The 20,053-nt window shown below is 42.7% G+C and overlaps 11 non-coding genes across 11 annotated transcripts; all 11 read right to left on the bottom strand.

Moving 5' to 3' along the window:
* Window positions 1–637: 637 nt before the first annotated feature.
* On the bottom strand, window positions 638–709 carry trnat-cgu (transfer RNA threonine (anticodon CGU)). Its single transcript has one exon. It is a non-coding gene; the product is annotated as a tRNA-Thr (tRNA).
* A 933-nt stretch (window positions 710–1,642) lies between these two features.
* On the bottom strand, window positions 1,643–1,714 carry trnam-cau (transfer RNA methionine (anticodon CAU)). The gene has a single exon. It is a non-coding gene; the product is annotated as a tRNA-Met (tRNA).
* A 2,208-nt stretch (window positions 1,715–3,922) lies between these two features.
* trnam-cau (transfer RNA methionine (anticodon CAU)) lies at window positions 3,923–3,994 on the bottom strand. The gene has a single exon. It is a non-coding gene; the product is annotated as a tRNA-Met (tRNA).
* Window positions 3,995–4,480: 486 nt separating this feature from the next.
* On the bottom strand, window positions 4,481–4,552 carry trnam-cau (transfer RNA methionine (anticodon CAU)). The gene has a single exon. It is a non-coding gene; the product is annotated as a tRNA-Met (tRNA).
* Window positions 4,553–5,487: 935 nt separating this feature from the next.
* trnai-uau (transfer RNA isoleucine (anticodon UAU)) lies at window positions 5,488–5,559 on the bottom strand. The gene has a single exon. It is a non-coding gene; the product is annotated as a tRNA-Ile (tRNA).
* Window positions 5,560–7,040: 1,481 nt separating this feature from the next.
* trnat-cgu (transfer RNA threonine (anticodon CGU)) lies at window positions 7,041–7,112 on the bottom strand. Its single transcript has one exon. It is a non-coding gene; the product is annotated as a tRNA-Thr (tRNA).
* A 1,212-nt stretch (window positions 7,113–8,324) lies between these two features.
* trnam-cau (transfer RNA methionine (anticodon CAU)) lies at window positions 8,325–8,396 on the bottom strand. Its single transcript has one exon. It is a non-coding gene; the product is annotated as a tRNA-Met (tRNA).
* A 1,208-nt stretch (window positions 8,397–9,604) lies between these two features.
* Window positions 9,605–9,676, bottom strand: trnai-uau (transfer RNA isoleucine (anticodon UAU)). Its single transcript has one exon. It is a non-coding gene; the product is annotated as a tRNA-Ile (tRNA).
* Window positions 9,677–10,606: 930 nt separating this feature from the next.
* On the bottom strand, window positions 10,607–10,678 carry trnai-uau (transfer RNA isoleucine (anticodon UAU)). The gene has a single exon. It is a non-coding gene; the product is annotated as a tRNA-Ile (tRNA).
* A 4,692-nt stretch (window positions 10,679–15,370) lies between these two features.
* On the bottom strand, window positions 15,371–15,442 carry trnam-cau (transfer RNA methionine (anticodon CAU)). Its single transcript has one exon. It is a non-coding gene; the product is annotated as a tRNA-Met (tRNA).
* Window positions 15,443–19,101: 3,659 nt separating this feature from the next.
* Window positions 19,102–19,173, bottom strand: trnam-cau (transfer RNA methionine (anticodon CAU)). The gene has a single exon. It is a non-coding gene; the product is annotated as a tRNA-Met (tRNA).
* Window positions 19,174–20,053: the final 880 nt, after the last annotated feature.

Below are 20,053 nucleotides of genomic sequence, written 5' to 3'. Positions count from 1 at the left end.
TCCACACGTACTGCAGCAAGGGATTCTTGATTCTGATTTTAAATGCTATTCATTTTAAGACTGAAACCATGAAAATAACTGATTTTAGCAAAGGATGGTTTCGATCCATCGACCTCTGGGTTATGGGCCCAGCACGCTTCCGCTGCGCCACTCTGCTTTACAGTTACAATATATAGATGCATCATGTAAACCCTGGCTCTTTGCGCACTGTTATTTTTTGTGGTAAACATCTTTAAATTGCCATCACGGCATCTGATGTGGGCAATACGTGTCGGGTAGTCCACACGTACTGCAGCAAGGGATTCTTGATTCTGATTTTAAATGCTATTCATTTTAAGGCTGAAACATTGAAAATAACTAATTTTAGCAGAGGATGGTTTCGATCCATCGACCTCTGGGTTATGGTCCCAGCACGCTTCCGCTGCCCCACTCTGCTTAACATTTATAAAATATAGATGCAACATCCAAACCCTGGCTCTTTGCGCATTGTTATTTTTTGTGGTAAACATCTTTAAATTGCCATCACGGCTTCTGAAGTGGGCAATACGTGTCGGGTAGTCCACACGTACTGCAGCAAGAGATTCTTGATTCTAAATGCTATTCATTTTAAGAGTGAAACATTGAAAATAACTGATTATAGCAGATGATGGTTTCGATCCATCGACCTCTGGGTTACGGGCCCAGCACCCTTCCGCTGCGCCACTCTGCTTCAAATCACCACAGACGGGACTCGAACCCACAATCCCTGGCTTAGGAGGCCAGTGACTTATCCATCAGGCCACTGGGGCACACATGTGTCTACAACATGAGACTAGAACAAAGAAATGAACGACCAACCAAGCACTAGCAAGGTCTGAAATTCATGAGAATAAGGTATAGGTATACTCGTTCTTTATTTTTCAATCCACCCCAGTCTCGCTACCATTCCCACGCTCAATCATCTTCGTAACGGATATTTGTTCTAAAATGAGCGCTATGTATCACTAATATTGTGAGTAGAACACTTCATGCTATCTATTGAGGCTAGACTAAATATGTTATTGGAATTCATTTCATTGATTGAAATAATTCTAGATATTCCGACTAGCAGAAAATGGTTTCGATCCATCGACCTCTGGGTTATGGGTCCAGCACGCTTCCGCTGCGCCACTCTGCTATACAGTTACAAAATATAGATGCATCATGTAAACCCTGGCTCTTTGCGCATTGTTATTTTTTGTGGTAAACATCTTTAAATTGCCATCACGGCATCTGATGTGGGCAATACGTGTTGGGTAGTCCACACGTACTGCAGCAAGGGATTCCTGATTCTGATTTTAAATGCTATTCATTTTAAGACTGAAACATTGAAAATAACTGATTTTAGCAGAGGATGGTTTCGATCCATCGACCTCTGGGTTATGGGCCCAGCACGCTTCCGCTACCCCACTCTGCTTAACAGTTATAAAATATAGATGCAACATCTAAACCCTGGCTCTTTGCGCATTGCTATTTTTTGTGGTAAACATCTTTAAATTGCCATCACGGCTTCTGAAGTGGGCAATACGTGTCGGGTAGTCCACACGTACTGCAGCAAGGGATTCTTGATTCTGATTTTAAATGCTATTCATTTTAAGACTGAAACATTGAAGACAACTGATTATAGCAGAGGATGGTTTCGATCCATCGACCTCTGGGTTATGGGCCCAGCACGCTTCCGCTGCGCCACTCTGCTTTACAGTTACAAAATATAGATGCATCATGTAAACCCTGGCTCTTTGCGCATTGTTATTTTTTGTGGTAAACATCTTTAAATTGCCATCACGGCATCTGATGTGGGCAATACGTGTTGGGTAGTCCACACGTACTGCAGCAAGGAATTCTTGATTCTGATTTTAAATGCTATTCATTTTAAGACTGAAACATTGAAAATAACTGATTTTAGCAGAGGATGGTTTCGATCCAGCGACCTCTGGGTTATGGGCCCAGCACGCTTCCGCTGCCCCACTCTGCTTAACAGTTATAAAATATAGATGCAACATCTAAACCCTGGCTCTTTGCGCATTGTTATTTTTTGTGGTAAACATCTTTAAATTGCCATCACGGCTTCTGAAGTGGGCAATACGTGTCGGGTAGTCCACACGTACTGCAGCAAGGGATTCTTGATTCTAAATGCTATTCATTTTAAGACTGAAACATTGAAAATAACTGATTATAGCAGAGGATGGTTTCGATCCATCGACCTCTGGGTTATGGGCCCAGCACGCTTCCGCTACGCCACTCTGCTTCAAATCACCCCAGACGGGACTCGAAGCCACAATCCCTGGCTTAGGAGGCCAGTGACTTATGCATTAGGCCACTGGGGCACACATGTGTCTGCAACATGAGACTAGAACAAAGAAATGAACGACCAACCAAGCACTAGCAAGGTCTGAAATTCATGAGAATAAGGTATAGGTATACTCGTTCTTTATTTTTCAATCCACCCCAGTCTCGCTACCGTTCCCACGCTCAATCATCTTCGTAACGGATATTTGTTTTAAATTGATCGCTATGTATCACTAATACTCTGAGTAGAACACTTCATGCTATCTATTGAGGCTAGACTAAATATGTTATTGGAATTCATTTCATTGATTGAAATAATTCTAGATATTCCGACTAGCAGAGAATGGTTTCGATCCAACGACCTCTGGGTTATGGGCCCAGCACGCTTCCGCTGCGCCACTCTGCCTTACAGTTACAAAATATATAGATGCATCATGTAAACCCTGGCTCTTTGCGCATTGTTATTTTTTGTGGTAAACATCTTTAAATTGCCATCACGGCATCTGATGTGGGCAATACGTGTTGGGTAGTCCACACGTACTGCAGCAAGGGATTCCTGATTCTGATTTTAAATGCTATTCATTTTAAGACTGAAACATTGAAAATAACTAATTTTAGCAGAGGATGGTTTCGATCTATCGACCTCTGGCTTATAGGCCCAGCACGGTTCCACTTCGCCACTCTGCTTAACAGTTAGAAAATATAGATGCATCATCTAAACCCTAGCTCAATGCACATTGTTATTTTTTATGGTAAACAACTTTAAATTGCCATCACGGCATCTGATGTGGGCAATACGTGTTGGGTAGTCCACACGTACTGCAGCAAGGGATTCTTGATTCTGTTTTAAATGCTATTCATTTTAAGACTGAAACATTGAAAATAACTGATTATAGCAGAGGATGGTTTCGATCCATCGACCTCTGGGTTCTGGGCCCAGGACGCTTCCGCTGCGCCACTCTGCTTTAAATCACCCCAGACGGGACTCGAAGCCACAATCCCTGGCTTAGGAGGCCAGTGACTTATTAGGCCACTGGGGCACACATGAGTTTACAACATGAGACTAGAACAAAGAAATGAACGACCAACCAAGCACAAGCAAGGTCTGAAATACATGAGAATAAGGTATGGGTATACTCGTTCTTTATTTTTCAATCCACCCCAGTCTCGCTACCAATCCCACGCTCAATCATCTTCGTAACGGATATTTGTTTTAAAATGATCACTATGTATCACTAATATTGTGAGTAGAACACTTCATGCTATCTATTGAGGCTAGACTAAATATGTTATTGGAATTCATTTCATTGATTGAAATAATTCTAGATATTCCGACTAGCAGAGAATGGTTTCGATCCATCGACCTCTGGGTTATGGGCCCAGCACGCTTCCGCTGCGCCACTCTGCTTTACAGTTACAAAATATAGATGCATCATGTAAACCCTGGCTCTTTGCGCATTGTTATTTTTTGTAGTAAACATCTTTAAATTGCCATCACGGCATCTGATGTGGGCAATACGTGTTGGGTAGTCCACACGTACTGCAGCAAGGGATTCCTGATTCTGATTTTAAATGCTATTCATTTTAAGACTGAAACATTGAAAATAACTGATTTTAGCAGAGGATGGTTTCGATCCATCGACCTCTGGGTTATGGGCCCAGCACGCTTCCGCTGCGCCACTCTGCTTTACAGTTACAAAATATAGATGCATCATCTAAACCCTGGCTCTTTGCGCATTGTTATTTTTTGTGGTAAACATCTTTAAATTGCCATCACGGCATCTGATGTGGGCAATACGTGTTGGGTAGTCCACACGTACTGCAGCAAGGGATTCTTGATTGTGATTTTAAATGCTATTCATTTTAAGACTGAAACATTGAAACTAACTGATTTTAGCAGAGGATGGTTTCGATCCATCGACCTCTGGGTTATGGGCCCAGCACGCTTCCGCTACCCCACTCTGCTTAACAGTTATAAAATATAGATGCAACATCTAAACCCTGGCTCTTTGCGCATTGCTATTTTTTGTGGTAAACATCTTTAAATTGCCATCACGGCTTCTGAAGTGGGCAATACGTGTCGGGTAGCCCACACGTACTGCAGCAAGGGATTCTTGATTCTGATTTTAAATGCTATTCATTTTAAGACTGAAACATTGAAGCCAACTGATTATAGCAGAGGATGGTTTCGATCCATCGACCTCTGGGTTATGGGCCCAGCACGCTTCCGCTGCGCCACTCTGCTTTACAGTTACAAAATATAGATGCATCATGTAAACCCTGGCTCTTTGCGCATTGTTATTTTTTGTGGTAAACATCTTTAAATTGCCATCACGGCATCTGATGTGGGCAATACGTGTTGGGTAGTCCACACGTACTGCAGCAAGGGATTCTTGATTCTGATTTTAAATGCTATTCATTTTATGACTGAAACATTGAAAATAACTGATTATAGCAGAGGAGGGTTTCGATCCATCGACCTCTGGGTTATGGGCCCAGCACGCTTCCGCTACGCCACTCTGCTTCAAATCAGCCCAGACGGGACTCGAAGCCACAATCCCTGGCTTAGGAGGCCAGTGACTTATGCATTAGGCCACTGGGGCACACATGTGTCTGCAACATGAGACTAGAACAAAGAAATGAACGACCAACCAAGCACTAGCAAGGTCTGAAATTCATGAGAATAAGGTATAGGTATACTCGTTCTTTATTTTTCAATCCACCCCAGTCTCGCTACCGTTCCCACGCTCAATCATCTTCGTAACGGATATTTGTTTTAAATTGATCGCTATTTATCACTAATACTGTGAGTAGAACACTTCATGCTATCTATTGAGGCTAGACTAAATATGTTATTGGAATTCATTTCATTGATTGAAATAATTCTAGATATTCCGACTAGCAGAGAATGGTTTCGATCCAACGACCTCTGGGTTATGGGCCCAGCACGCTTCCGCTGCGCCACTCTGCCTTACAGTTACAAAATATATAGATGCATCATGTAAACCCTGGCTCTTTGCGCATTGTTATTTTTTGTGGTAAACATCTTTAAATTGCCATCACGGCATCTGATGTGGGCAATACGTGTTGGGTAGTCCACACGTACTGCAGCAAGGGATTCCTGATTCTGATTTTAAATGCTATTCATTTTAAGACTGAAACATTGAAAATAACTAATTTTAGCAGAGGATGGTTTCGATCCATCGACCTCTGGCTTATAGGCCCAGCACGGTTCCACTTCGCCACTCTGCTTAATAGTTAGAAAATATAGATGCATCATCTAAACCCTAGCTCAATGCACATTGTTATTTTTTATGGTAAACAACTTTAAATTGCCATCACGGCATCTGATGTGGGCAATACGTGTTGGGTAGTCCACACGTACTGCAGCAAGGGATTCTTGATTCTGATTTTAAATGCTATTCATTTTAAGACTGAAACATTGAAAATAACTGATTATAGCAGAGGATGGTTTCGATCCATCGACCGCTGGGTTATGGGCCCAGGACGCTTCCGCTGCGCCACTCTGCTTCAAATCACCCCAGACGGGACTCGAAGGCACAATCCCTGGCTTAGGAGGCCAGTGACTTATTAGGCCACTGGGGCACACATGAGTTTACAACATGAGACTAGAACAAAGAAATGAACGACCAACCAAGCACAAGCAAGGTCTGAAATACATGAGAATAAGGTATGGGTATACTCGTTCTTTATTTTTCAATCCACCCCAGTCTCGCTACCAATCCCACGCTCAATCATCTTCGTAACGGATATTTGTTTTAAAATGATCACTATGTATCACTAATATTGTGAGTAGAACACTTCATGCTATCTATTGAGGCTAGACTAAATATGTTATCGGAATTCATTCCATTGATTGAAATAATTCTAGATATTCCGACTAGCAGAGATTGGTTTCAATCCATCGACCTCTGGGTTATGGGCCCAGCACGCTTCCGCTGCGCCACTCTGCTTTACAGTTACAAAATATAGATGCATCATGTAAACCCTGGCTCTTTGCGCATTGTTATTTTTTGTGGTAAACATCTTTAAATTGCCATCACGGCATCTGATGTGGGCAATACGTGTTGGGTAGTCCACACGTACTGCAGCAAGGGATTCTTGATTCTGATTTTAAATGCTATTCATTTTAAGACTGAAACCATGAAAATAACTGATTTTAGCAAAGGATGGTTTCGATCCATCGACCTCTGGGTTATGGGCCCAGCACGCTTCCGCTGCGCCACTCTGCTTTACAGTTACAATATATAGATGCATCATGTAAACCCTGGCTCTTTGCGCACTGTTATTTTTTGTGGTAAACATCTTTAAATTGCCATCACGGCATCTGATGTGGGCAATACGTGTCGGGTAGTCCACACGTACTGCAGCAAGGGATTCTTGATTCTGATTTTAAATGCTATTCATTTTAAGGCTGAAACATTGAAAATAACTAATTTTAGCAGAGGATGGTTTCGATCCATCGACCTCTGGGTTATGGTCCCAGCACGCTTCCGCTGCCCCACTCTGCTTAACATTTATAAAATATAGATGCAACATCCAAACCCTGGCTCTTTGCGCATTGTTATTTTTTGTGGTAAACATCTTTAAATTGCCATCACGGCTTCTGAAGTGGGCAATACGTGTCGGGTAGTCCACACGTACTGCAGCAAGGGATTCTTGATTCTAAATGCTATTCATTTTAAGAGTGAAACATTGAAAATAACTGATTATAGCAGATGATGGTTTCGATCCATCGACCTCTGGGTTACGGGCCCAGCACCCTTCCGCTGCGCCACTCTGCTTCAAATCACCACAGACGGGACTCGAACCCACAATCCCTGGCTTAGGAGGCCAGTGAATTATCCATCAGGCCACTGGGGCACACATGTGTCTATAACATGAGACTAGAACAAAGAAATGAACGACCAACCAAGCACTAGCAAGGTCTGAAATTCATGAGAATAAGGTATAGGTATACTCGTTCTTTATTTTTCAATCCACCCCAGTCTCGCTACCATTCCCACGCTCAATCATCTTCGTAACGGATATTTGTTTTAAAATGAGCGCTATGTATCACTAATATTGTGAGTAGAACACTTCATGCTATCTATTGAGGCTAGACTAAATATGTTATTGGAATTCATTTCATTGATTGAAATAATTCTAGATATTCCGACTAGCAGAAAATGGTTTCGATCCATCGACCTCTGGGTTATGGGTCCAGCACGCTTCCGCTGCGCCACTCTGCTTTACAGTTACAAAATATAGATGCATCATGTAAACCCTGGCTCTTTGCGCATTGTTATTTTTTGTGGTAAACATCTTTAAATTGCCATCACGGCATCTGATGTGGGCAATACGTGTTGGGTAGTCCACACGTACTGCAGCAAGGGATTCCTGATTCTGATTTTAAATGCTATTCATTTTAAGACTGAAACATTGAAAATAACTGATTTTAGCAGAGGATGGTTTCGATCCATCGACATCTGGGTTATGGGCCCAGCACGGTTCCGCTACGCCACTCTGCTTAACAGTTACAATATATAGATGCATCATCTAAACCCTGGCTCTTTGCGCATTGTTATTTTTTGTGGTAAACATCTTTAAATTGCCATCACGGCATCTGATGTGGGCAATACGTGTTGGGTAGTCCACACGTACTGCAGCAAGGGATTCTTGATTGTGATTTTAAATGGTATTCATTTTAAGACTGAAACATTGAAACTAACTGATTTTAGCAGAGGATGGTTTCGATCCATCGACCTCTGGGTTATGGGCCCAGCACGCTTCCGCTACCCCACTCTGCTTAACAGTTATAAAATATAGATGCAACATCTAAACCCTGGCTCTTTGCGCATTGCTATTTTTTGTGGTAAACATCTTTAAATTGCCATCACGGCTTCTGAAGTGGGCAATACGTGTCGGGTAGTCCACACGTACTGCAGCAAGGGATTCTTGATTCTGATTTTAAATGCTATTCATTTTAAGACTGAAACATTGAAGACAACTGATTATAGCAGAGGATGGTTTCGATCCATCGACCTCTGGGTTATGGGCCCAGCACGCTTCCGCTGCGCCACTCTGCTTTACAGTTACAAAATATAGATGCATCATGTAAACCCTGGCTCTTTGCGCATTGTTATTTTTTGTGGTAAACATCTTTAAATTGCCATCACGGCATCTGATGTGGGCAATACGTGTTGGGTAGTCCACACGTACTGCAGCAAGGGATTCTTGATTCTGATTTTAAATGCTATTCATTTTAAGACTGAAACATTGAAAATAACTGATTTTAGCAGAGGATGGTTTCGATCCAGCGACCTCTGGGTTATGGGCCCAGCACGCTTCCGCTGCCCCACTCTGCTTAACAGTTATAAAATATAGATGCAACATCTAAACCCTGGCTCTTTGCGCATTGTTATTTTTTGTGGTAAACATCTTTAAATTGCCATCACGGCTTCTGAAGTGGGCAATACGTGTCGGGTAGTCCACACGTACTGCAGCAAGGGATTCTTGATTCTAAATGCTATTCATTTTAAGACTGAAACATTGAAAATAACTGATTATAGCAGAGGATGGTTTCGATCCATCGACCTCTGGGTTATGGGCCCAGCACGCTTCCGCTACGCCACTCTGCTTCAAATCACCCCAGACGGGACTCGAAGCCACAATCCCTGGCTTAGGAGGCCAGTGACTTATGCATTAGGCCACTGGGGCACACATGTGTCTGCAACATGAGACTAGAACAAAGAAATGAACGACCAACCAAGCACTAGCAAGGTCTGAAATTCATGAGAATAAGGTATAGGTATACTCGTTCTTTATTTTTCAATCCACCCCAGTCTCGCTACCGTTCCCACGCTCAATCATCTTCGTAACGGATATTTGTTTTAAATTGATCGCTATGTATCACTAATACTGTGAGTAGAACACTTCATGCTATCTATTGAGGCTAGACTAAATATGTTATTGGAATTCATTTCATTGATTGAAATAATTCTAGATATTCCGACTAGCAGAGAATGGTTTCGATCCAACAACCTCTGGGTTATGGGCCCAGCACGCTTCCGCTGCGCCACTCTGCCTTACAGTTACAAAATATATAGATGCATCATGTAAACCCTGGCTCTTTGCGCATTGTTATTTTTTGTGGTAAACATCTTTAAATTGCCATCACGGCATCTGATGTGGGCAATACGTGTTGGGTAGTCCACACGTACTGCAGCAAGGGATTCCTGATTCTGATTTTAAATGCTATTAATTTTAAGACTGAAACATTGAAAATAACTAATTTTAGCAGAGGATGGTTTCGATCCATCGACCTCTGGCTTATAGGCCCAGCACGGTTCCACTTCGCCACTCTGCTTAACAGTTAGAAAATATAGATGCATCATCTAAACCCTAGCTCAATGCACATTGTTATTTTTTATGGTAAACAACTTTAAATTGCCATCACGGCATCTGATGTGGGCAATACGTGTTGGGTAGTCCACACGTACTGCAGCAAGGGATTCTTGATTCTGTTTTAAATGCTATTCATTTTAAGACTGAAACATTGAAAATAACTGATTATAGCAGAGGATGGTTTCGATCCATCGACCTCTGGGTTCTGGGCCCAGGACGCTTCCGCTGCGCCACTCTGCTTTAAATCACCCCAGACGGGACTCGAAGCCACAATCCCTGGCTTAGGAGGCCAGTGACTTATTAGGCCACTGGGGCACACATGAGTTTACAACATGAGACTAGAACAAAGAAATGAACGACCAACCAAGCACAAGCAAGGTCTGAAATACATGAGAATAAGGTATGGGTATACTCGTTCTTTATTTTTCAATCCACCCCAGTCTCGCTACCAATCCCACGCTCAATCATCTTCGTAACGGATATTTGTTTTAAAATGATCACTATGTATCACTAATATTGTGAGTAGAACACTTCATGCTATCTATTGAGGCTAGACTAAATATGTTATTGGAATTCATTTCATTGATTGAAATAATTCTAGATATTCCGACTAGCAGAGAATGGTTTCGATCCAACGACCTCTGGGTTATGGGCCCAGCACGCTTCCGCTGCGCCACTCTGCCTTACAGTTACAAAAAATATAGATGCATCATGTAAACCCTGGCTCTTTGCGCATTGTTATTTTTTGTGGTAAACATCTTTAAATTGCCATCACGGCATCTGATGTGGGCAATACGTGTTGGGTAGTCCACACGTACTGCAGCAAGGGATTCCTGATTCTGATTTTAAATGCTATTCATTTTAAGACTGAAACATTGAAAATAACTAATTTTAGCAGAGGATGGTTTCGATCCATCGACCTCTGGCTTATAGGCCCAGCACGGTTCCACTTCGCCACTCTGCTTAACAGTTAGAAAATATAGATGCATCATCTAAACCCTAGCTCAATGCACATTGTTATTTTTTATGGTAAACAACTTTAAATTGCCATCACGGCATCTGATGTGGGCAATACGTGTTGGGTAGTCCACACGTACTGCAGCAAGGGATTCTTGATTCTGTTTTAAATGCTATTCATTTTAAGACTGAAACATTGAAAATAACTGATTATAGCAGAGGATGGTTTCGATCCATCGACCTCTGGGTTCTGGGCCCAGGACGCTTCCGCTGCGCCACTCTGCTTTAAATCACCCCAGACGGGACTCGAAGCCACAATCCCTGGCTTAGGAGGCCAGTGACTTATTAGGCCACTGTGGCACACATGAGTTTACAACATGAGACTAGAACAAAGAAATGAACGACCAACCAAGCACAAGCAAGGTCTGAAATACATGAGAATAAGGTATGGGTATACTCGTTCTTTATTTTTCAATCCACCCCAGTCTCGCTACCAATCCCACGCTCAATCATCTTCGTAACGGATATTTGTTTTAAAATGATCACTATGTATCACTAATATTGTGAGTAGAACACTTCATGCTATCTATTGAGGCTAGACTAAATATGTTATTGGAATTCATTTCATTGATTGAAATAATTCTAGATATTCCGACTAGCAGAGAATGGTTTCGATCCATCGACCTCTGGGTTATGGGCCCAGCACGCTTCCGCTGCGCCACTCTGCTTTACAGTCACAATATATAGATGCATCATGTAAACCCTGGCTCTTTGCGCACTGTTATTTTTTGTGGTAAACATCTTTAAATTGCCATCACGGCATCTGATGTGGGCAATACGTGTTGGGTAGTCCACACGTACTGCAGCAAGGGATTCTTGATTCTGATTTTAAATGCTATTCATTTTAAGACTGAAACATTGAAGACAACTGATTATAGCAGAGGATGGTTTCGATCCATCGACCTCTGGGTTATGGGCCCAGCACGCTTCCGCTGCACATCACCCCAGACGCGACTCGAACCCATAATCCCTGCCATATGAGGCCAGTGACTTATCCATTAGGCCACTGGGGCACACATGTGTCTACAACATGAGACTAGAACAAAGAAATGAACGACCAACCAAGCACTAGCAAGGTCTGAAATACATGAGAATAAGGTATAGGTATAATCGTTCTTTATTTTTCAATCCACCCCAGTCTCGCTACCAATCCCACGCTCAATCATCTTCGTAACGGATATTTGTTTTAAAATGATCACTATGTATCACTAATATTGTGAGTAGAACACTTCATGCTATCTATTGAGGCTAGACTAAATATGTTATCGGAATTCATTTCATTGATTGAAATAATTCTAGATATTCCGACTAGCAGAGAATGGTTTCAATCCATCGACCTCTGGGTTATGGGCCCAGCACGCTTCCGCTGCGCCACTCTGCTTTACAGTTACAAAATATAGATGCATCATGTAAACCCTGGCTCTTTGCGCATTGTTATTTTTTGTGGTAAACATCTTTAAATTGCCATCACGGCATCTGATGTGGGCAATACGTGTTGGGTAGTCCACACGTACTGCAGCAAGGGATTCTTGATTCTGATTTTAAATGCTATTCATTTTAAGACTGAAACATTGAAGACAACTGATTATAGCAGAGGATGGTTTCGATCCATCGACCTCTGGGTTATGGGCCCAGCACGCTTCCGCTGCACCACTCTGCTTCAAATCACCCCAGACGGGACTCGAACCCATAATCCCTGCCATATGAGGCCAGTGACTTATCCATTAGGCCACTGGGGCACACATGTGTCTACAACATGAGACTAGAACAAAGAAATGAACGACCAACCAAGCACTAGCAAGGTCTGAAATACATGAGAATAAGGTATAGGTATACTCGTTCTTTATTTTTCAATCCACCCCAGTCTCGCTACCAATCCCACGCTCAATCATCTTCGTAACGGATATTTGTTTTAAAATGATCACTATGTATCACTAATATTGTGAGTAGAACACTTCATGCTATCTATTGAGGCTAGACTAAATATGTTATCGGAATTCATTTCATTGATTGAAATAATTCTAGATATTCCGACTAGCAGAGAATGGTTTCAATCCATCGACCTCTGGGTTATGGGCCCAGCACGCTTCCGCTGCGCCACTCTGCTTTACAGTTACAAAATATAGATGCATCATGTAAACCCTGGCTCTTTGCGCATTGTTATTTTTTGTGGTAAACATCTTTAAATTACCATCACGGCATCTGATGTGGGCAATACGTGTTGGGTAGTCCACACGTACTGCAGCAAGGGATTCCTGATTCTGATTTTAAATGCTATTCATTTTAAGACTGAAACATTGAAAATAACTGATTTTAGCAGAGGATGGTTTCGATCCATCGACCTCTGGGTTATGGGCCCAGCACGGTTCCGCTACGCCACTCTGCTTAACAGTTACAATATATAGATGCATCATGTAAACCCTGGCTCTTTGCGCATTGTTATTTTTTGTGGTAAACATCTTTAAATTGCCATCACGGCATCAGTGCCCTATACCACGAAGCTCGCTGAACATACCCAGGCTTTCTTGGGAAAACCTGGCTCGACAGAGCCGCAACTCGCAATCAGAGTTAAATGGTACCACGAAGCTCACTTTAGATTCAATTAGTTGAACCAGGTTTTCCGCTTTAGGTTCAGTGCGCGTTCACGTGAAAGGGGCGTTTTTTGCGTCATTTTTCTCACCTTTACGATAGATCAAGCAGTCTATATGCGTATAAGTGAAAATATTCTGCATATTGTCTGTAAAATAACTATGCCAAATGCAGAATTGTTCGCCATTAATCCAAATAGAATGATGATGATTTAAAAATGCATAAGCAACGTCCATCCTGCCTTATTCTATCATTTAGGGAATTCACTTTAAATACACCCTATTTAAGAAATGTATTGCATGTTTTCGACTCCTGAGAGGTAGCGGCTCTAGCGTAATGGATTGGTGTAAGACCCGAACGCCAGCGACCGGGGTTCAATTTCGCTGGTCTATCATCATGCATTTTACCTCCATAGATGTGGTGCCAGCACGGCCTTGAAAATATGGGTTCAAGTTCGAAATAAGCACAAAAATATTATTCCATAAGCTTTAGTGAATAAGTATTGCATATGCTTGAGAATTAGGACTTTTTAAGCTTCACTTAAATTTGCATCACTTGGGAGTCGAACCCCCCGCACAGATATTCAAGACTGACGCGCTACCTCCACTCCAGCACACTGTCACGGAGACACAATGCGCAACAGTAATCATTCTCTACATATGGTCCAAAAGGACGATCAAATAACGAACGCCCTCTGATGAGAATCTGTATCTCTCATGAAGAACCCCAATTTCGTTGTTTGCACAATGACAATAAAGTCTGAAATCTGAATATCGTCAGACAATGCCAAGGGATCGGTTCTGTCCCGTAAAACCCTCTGTCTCCGGAGAGACGCCTGTACGAGAAGTGCGCCGGGGTCCACGGGAACACCCACAAATGGTGACGCCATTGTCAGAGGAGGGGCTAGGAAGCTGCGCACGCCGATTTAAGTAGCCGATCTCCGGCTAGACTAAGCCGAAAAACTGCTCCCGACCAGGTTTGGTTGCGAGCATAAGTCACCATGGTGATACAGCGACGCTAAAAGAGATCGACTTTCGTGGTACAACTAACCCAGGCTTGGAGCTCAACATACCCCGCTAACCCTCTAAGCGAGCTTCGTGGTACAGGGCCCTGATGTGGGCAATACGTGTTGGGTAGTCCACACGTACTGCAGCAAGGGATTCTTGATTGTGATTTTAAATGCTATTCATTTTAAGACTGAAACATTGAAACTAACTGATTTTAGCAGAGGATGGTTTCGATCCATCGACCTCTGGGTTATGGGCCCAGCACGCTTCCGCTACCCCACTCTGCTTAACAGTTATAAAATATAGATGCAACATCTAAACCCTGGCTCTTTGCGCATTGCTATTTTTTGTGGTAAACATCTTTAAATTGCCATCACGGCTTCTGAAGTGGGCAATACGTGTCGGGTAGTCCACACGTACTGCAGCAAGGGATTCTTGATTCTGATTTTAAATGCTATTCATTTTAAGACTGAAACATTGAAGACAACTGATTATAGCAGAGGATGGTTTCGATCCATCGACCTCTGGGTTATGGGCCCAGCACTCTTCCGCTGCGCCACTCTGCTTTACAGTTACAAAATATAGATGCATCATGTAAACCCTGGCTCTTTGCGCATTGTTATTTTTTGTGGTAAACATCTTTAAATTGCCATCACGGCATCTGATGTGGGCAATACGTGTTGGGTAGTCCACACGTACTGCAGCAAGGGATTCTTGATTCTGATTTTAAATGCAATTCATTTTAAGACTGAAACATTGAAAATAACTGATTTTAGCAGAGGATGGTTTCGATCCAGCGACCTCTGGGTTATGGGCCCAGCACGCTTCCGCTGCCCCACTCTGCTTAACAGTTATAAAATATAGATGCAACATCTAAACCCTGGCTTGCGCATTGTTATTTTTTGTGGTAAACATCTTTAAATTGCCATTACGGCTTCTGAAGTGGGCAATACGTGTCGGGTAGTCCACACGTACCGCAGCAAGGGATTCTTGATTCTAAATGCTATTCATTTTAAGACTGAAACATTGAAAATAACTGATTATAGCAGAGGATGGTTTCGATCCATCGACCTCTGGGTTATGGGCCCAGCACGCTTCCGCTGCGCCACTCTGCTTCAAATCACCCCAGACGGGACTCGAACCCACAATCCCTGGCTTAGGAGGCCAGTGACTTATTAGGCCACTGGGGCACACATGAGTTTACAACATGAGACTAGAACAAAGAAATGAACGACCAACCAAGCACAAGCAAGGTCTGAAATACATGAGAATAAGGTATGGGTATACTCGTTCTTTATTTTTCAATCCACCCCAGTCTCGCTACCAATCCCACGCTCAATCATCTTCGTAACGGATATTTGTTTTAAAATGATCACTATGTATCACTAATATTGTGAGTAGAACACTTCATGCTATCTATTGAGGCTAGACTAAATATGTTATTGGAATTCATTTCATTGATTGAAATAATTCTAGATATTCCGACTAGCAGAGAATGGTTTCGATCCATCGACCTCTGGGTTATGGGCCCAGCACGCTTCCGCTGCGCCACTCTGCTTTACAGTCACAATATATAGATGCATCATGTAAACCCTGGCTCTTTGCGCACTGTTATTTTTTGTGGTAAACATCTTTAAATTGCCATCACGGCATCTGATGTGGGCAATACGTGTTGGGTAGTCCACACGTACTGCAGCAAGGGATTCCTGATTCTGATTTTAAATGCTATTCATTTTAAGACTGAAACATTGAAAATAACTGATTTTAGCAGAGGATGGTTTCGATCCATCGACCTCTGGGTTATGGGCCCAGCACGCTTCCGCTGCCCCACTCTGCTAAACAGTTAAAAAATATAGATGCAACATCTAAACCCTGGCTCTTTGCGCATTGCTATTCTTTGTGGTAAACATCTTTAAATTGCCATCACAGCTTCTGAAGTGGGCAATACGTGTCGGGTAGTCCACACGTACTGCGGCAAGGGATTCTTGATTCTGATTTTAAATGCTATTCATTTTAAGACTAAAATATTGAAGACAACTGATTATAGCAGAGGATGGTTTCGATCCATCGACCTCTGGGTTATGGGCCCAGCACGCTTCCGCTGCACCACTCTGCTTCAAATCACCCCAGACGGGACTCGAACCCATAATCCCTGGCATATGAGGCCAGTGACTTATCCAATAGGCCACTGGGGCACACATGTGTCTACAACATGAGACTAGAACAAAGAAATGAACGACCAACCAAGCACTAGCAAGGTCTGAAATACATGAGAATAAGGTATAGGTATACTCGTTCTTTATTTTTCAATCCACCCCGGTCTCGCTACCAATCCCACGCTCAATCATCTTCGTAACGGATATTTGTTTTAAAATGATCACTATGTATCACTAATATTGTGAGTAGAACACTTCATGCTATCTATTGAGGCTAGACTAAATCTGTTATCGGATTTCATTTCATTGATTGAAATAATTCTAGATATTCCGACTAGCAGAGAATGGTTTCAATCCATCGACCTCTGGGTTATGGGCCCAGCACGCTTCCGCTGCGCCACTCTGCTTTATAGTTACGAAATATAGATGCATCATGTAAACCCTGGCTCTTTGCGCATTGTTATTTTTTGTGGTAAACATCTTTAAATTGCCATCACGGCATCTGATGTGGGCAATACGTGTTGGGTAGTCCACACGTACTGCAGCAAGGGATTCTTGATTCTGATTTTAAATGCTATTCATTTTAAGACTGAAACATTGAAAATAACTGATTTTAGCAGAGGATGGTTTCGATCCATCGACCTCTGGGTTATGGGCCCAGCACGCTTCCGCTGCCCCACTCTGCTTAACATTTATAAAATATAGATGCAACATCTAAACCCTGGCTCTTTGCGCATTGTTATTTTTTGTGGTAAACATCTTTAAATTGCCATCACGGCTTCTGAAGTGGGCTATACGTGTCGGGTAGTCCACACGTACTGCAGCAAGGGATTCTTGATTCTAAATGCTATTCATTTTAAGACTGAAACATTGAAAATAACTGATTATAGGAGAGGATGGTTTCGATCCATCGACCTCTGGGTTATGGGCCCAGCACGCTTCCGCTGCGCCACTCTGCTTCAAATCACCACAGACGGGACTCGAACCCACAATCCCTGGCTTAGGAGGCCAGTGACTTTTCCATCAGGCCACTGGGGCACACATGTGTCTACAACATGAGACTAGAACAAAGAAATGAACGACCAACCAAGCACTAGCAAGGTCTGAAATTCATGAGAATAAGGTATAGGTATACTCGTTCTTTATTTTTCAATCCACCCCAGTCTCGCTACCATTCCCACGCTCAATCATCTTCGTAACGGATATTTGTTTTAAAATGAGTGCTATGTATCACTAATATTGTGAGTAGAACACTTCATGCTATCTATTGAGGCTAGACTAAATATGTTATTGGAATTCATTTCATTGATTGAAATAATTCTAGATATTCCGCCTAGCAGAGAATGGTTTCGATCTATCGACCTCTGGGTTATGGGCCCAGCACGCTTCCGCTGCGCCACTCTGCTTTACAGTTACACAATATAGATGCATCATGTAAACCCTGGCTCTTTGCGCATTGTTATTTTTTGTGGTAAACATCTTTAAATTGCCATCACGGCATCTGATGTGGGCAATACGTGTTGGGTAGTCCACACGTACTGCAGCAAGGGATTCCTGATTCTGATTTTAAATGCTATTCATTTTAAGACTGAAACATTGAAAATAACTAATTTTAGCAGAGGATGGTTTCGATCCACCGACCTCTGGGTAATAGGCCCAGCACGGTTCCGCTTCGCCACTCTTCTTAACAGTTAGAAAATATAGATGCATCATTTAAACCCTGGCTCTTTGCGCATTGTTATTTTTTGTGGTAAACATCTTTAAATTGCCATCACGGCATCTGATGTGGGCAATACGTGTTGGGTAGTCCACACGTACTGCAGCAAGGGATTCTTGATTCTGATTTTAAATGCTATTCATTTTAAGACTGAAACCTTGAAAATAACTGATTTTAGCAGAGGATGTTCTCGATCTATCGACCTCTGGGTTATGGGCCCAGCACGCTTCCGCTGCGCCACTCTGCTTCAAATCACCTCAGACGGGACTCGAACCCACAATCCCTGGCTTAGGAGGCCAGTGACTTATCCATCAGGCCACTGGGGCACACATGTGTCTACAACATGAGACTAGAACAAAGAAATGAACGACCAACCAAGCACTAGCAAGGTCTGAAATTCATGAGAATAAGGTATGGGTATACTCGTTCTTTATTTTTCAATCCACCCCAGTCTCGCTACCATTCCCACGCTCAATCATCTTCGTAACGGATATTTGTTTTAAAATGAGCGCTATGTATCACTAATATTGTGAGTAGAACACTTCATGCTATCTATTGAGGCTAGACTAAATATGTTATTGCAATTCATTTCATTGATTGAAATAATTCTAGATATTCCGACTAGCAGAGAATGGTTTCGTTCCATCGACCTCTGGGTTATGGGCCCAGCACGCTTCCGCTGCGCCACTCTGCTTTACAGTTACAAAATATAGATGCATCATTTAAACCCTGGCTCTTTGCGCATTGTTATTTTTTGTGGTAAACATCTTTGAATTGCCATCATGGCATCTGATGTGGGCAATACGTGTTGGGTAGTCCACACGTACTGCAGCAAGGGATTCTTGATTCTGATTTTAAATGCTATTCATTTTAAGACTGAAACATTGAAAATAACTGATTTTAGCAGAGGATGGTTTCGATCCATCGACCTCTGGGTTATGGGCCCAGCACGCTTCCGCTGCGCCACTCTGCTTCAAATCACCCCAGACGGGACTCGAACCCACAATCCCTGGCTTAGGAGGCCAGTGACTTATTAGGCCACTGGGGCACACATGAGTTTACAACATGAGACTAGAACAAAGAAATGAACGACCAACCAAGCACTAGCAAGGTCTGAAATACATGAGAATAAGGTATGGGTTTACTCGTTCTTTATTTTTCAATCCACCCCAGTCTCGCTACCAATCCCACGCTCAATCATCTTCGTAACGGATATTTGTTTTAAAATGATCGCTATGCATCACTAATATTGTGAGTAGAACACTTCATGCTATCTATTGAGGCTAGACTAAATATGTTATTGCAATTCATTTCATTGATTGAAATAATTCTAGATATTCCGACTGGCAGAGAATGGTTTCGATCCATCGACATCTGGGTTATGGGCCCAGCACGCTTCCGCTGCGCCACTCTGCTTTACAGTTACAAAATATAGATGCATCATGTAAACCCTGGCTCTTTGCGCATTGTTATTTTTTGTGGTAAACAACTTTAAATTGCCATCACGGCATCTGGGCCCTGTACCACGAAGCTCGCTTAGAGGGTTAGCGAGGTATGTTGAGCTCCAAGCCTGGCTTAGTTGTACCACGAAAGTCGATCTCTTTTAGCGTCGTTGTATCACCATGGTGACTTATGCTCGCAACCAAACCTGGTCGGGAGCAGTTTTTCGGCTTAGTCTAGCCGGAGATCGGCTACTTAAATCGGCGTGCGCAGCTTCCTAGCCCCTCCTCTGACAATGGCGTCACCATTTGTGGGTGTTCCCGTGGACCCCGGCGCATTTCTCGTACAGGCGTCTCTCCGGAGACAAGGGTTTTACGGGACAGAACCGATCCCTTGGCATTGTCTGACGATAT

Source organism: Gadus morhua, chromosome 6 (genome assembly GCF_902167405.1).
Source record: "Gadus morhua chromosome 6, gadMor3.0, whole genome shotgun sequence".
Taxonomy (NCBI): Eukaryota; Metazoa; Chordata; class Actinopteri; order Gadiformes; family Gadidae; genus Gadus; species Gadus morhua.
The sequence above is the reverse complement of the archived record's forward strand: the minus strand, read 5'-3'. Positions and strand labels throughout refer to the sequence as shown.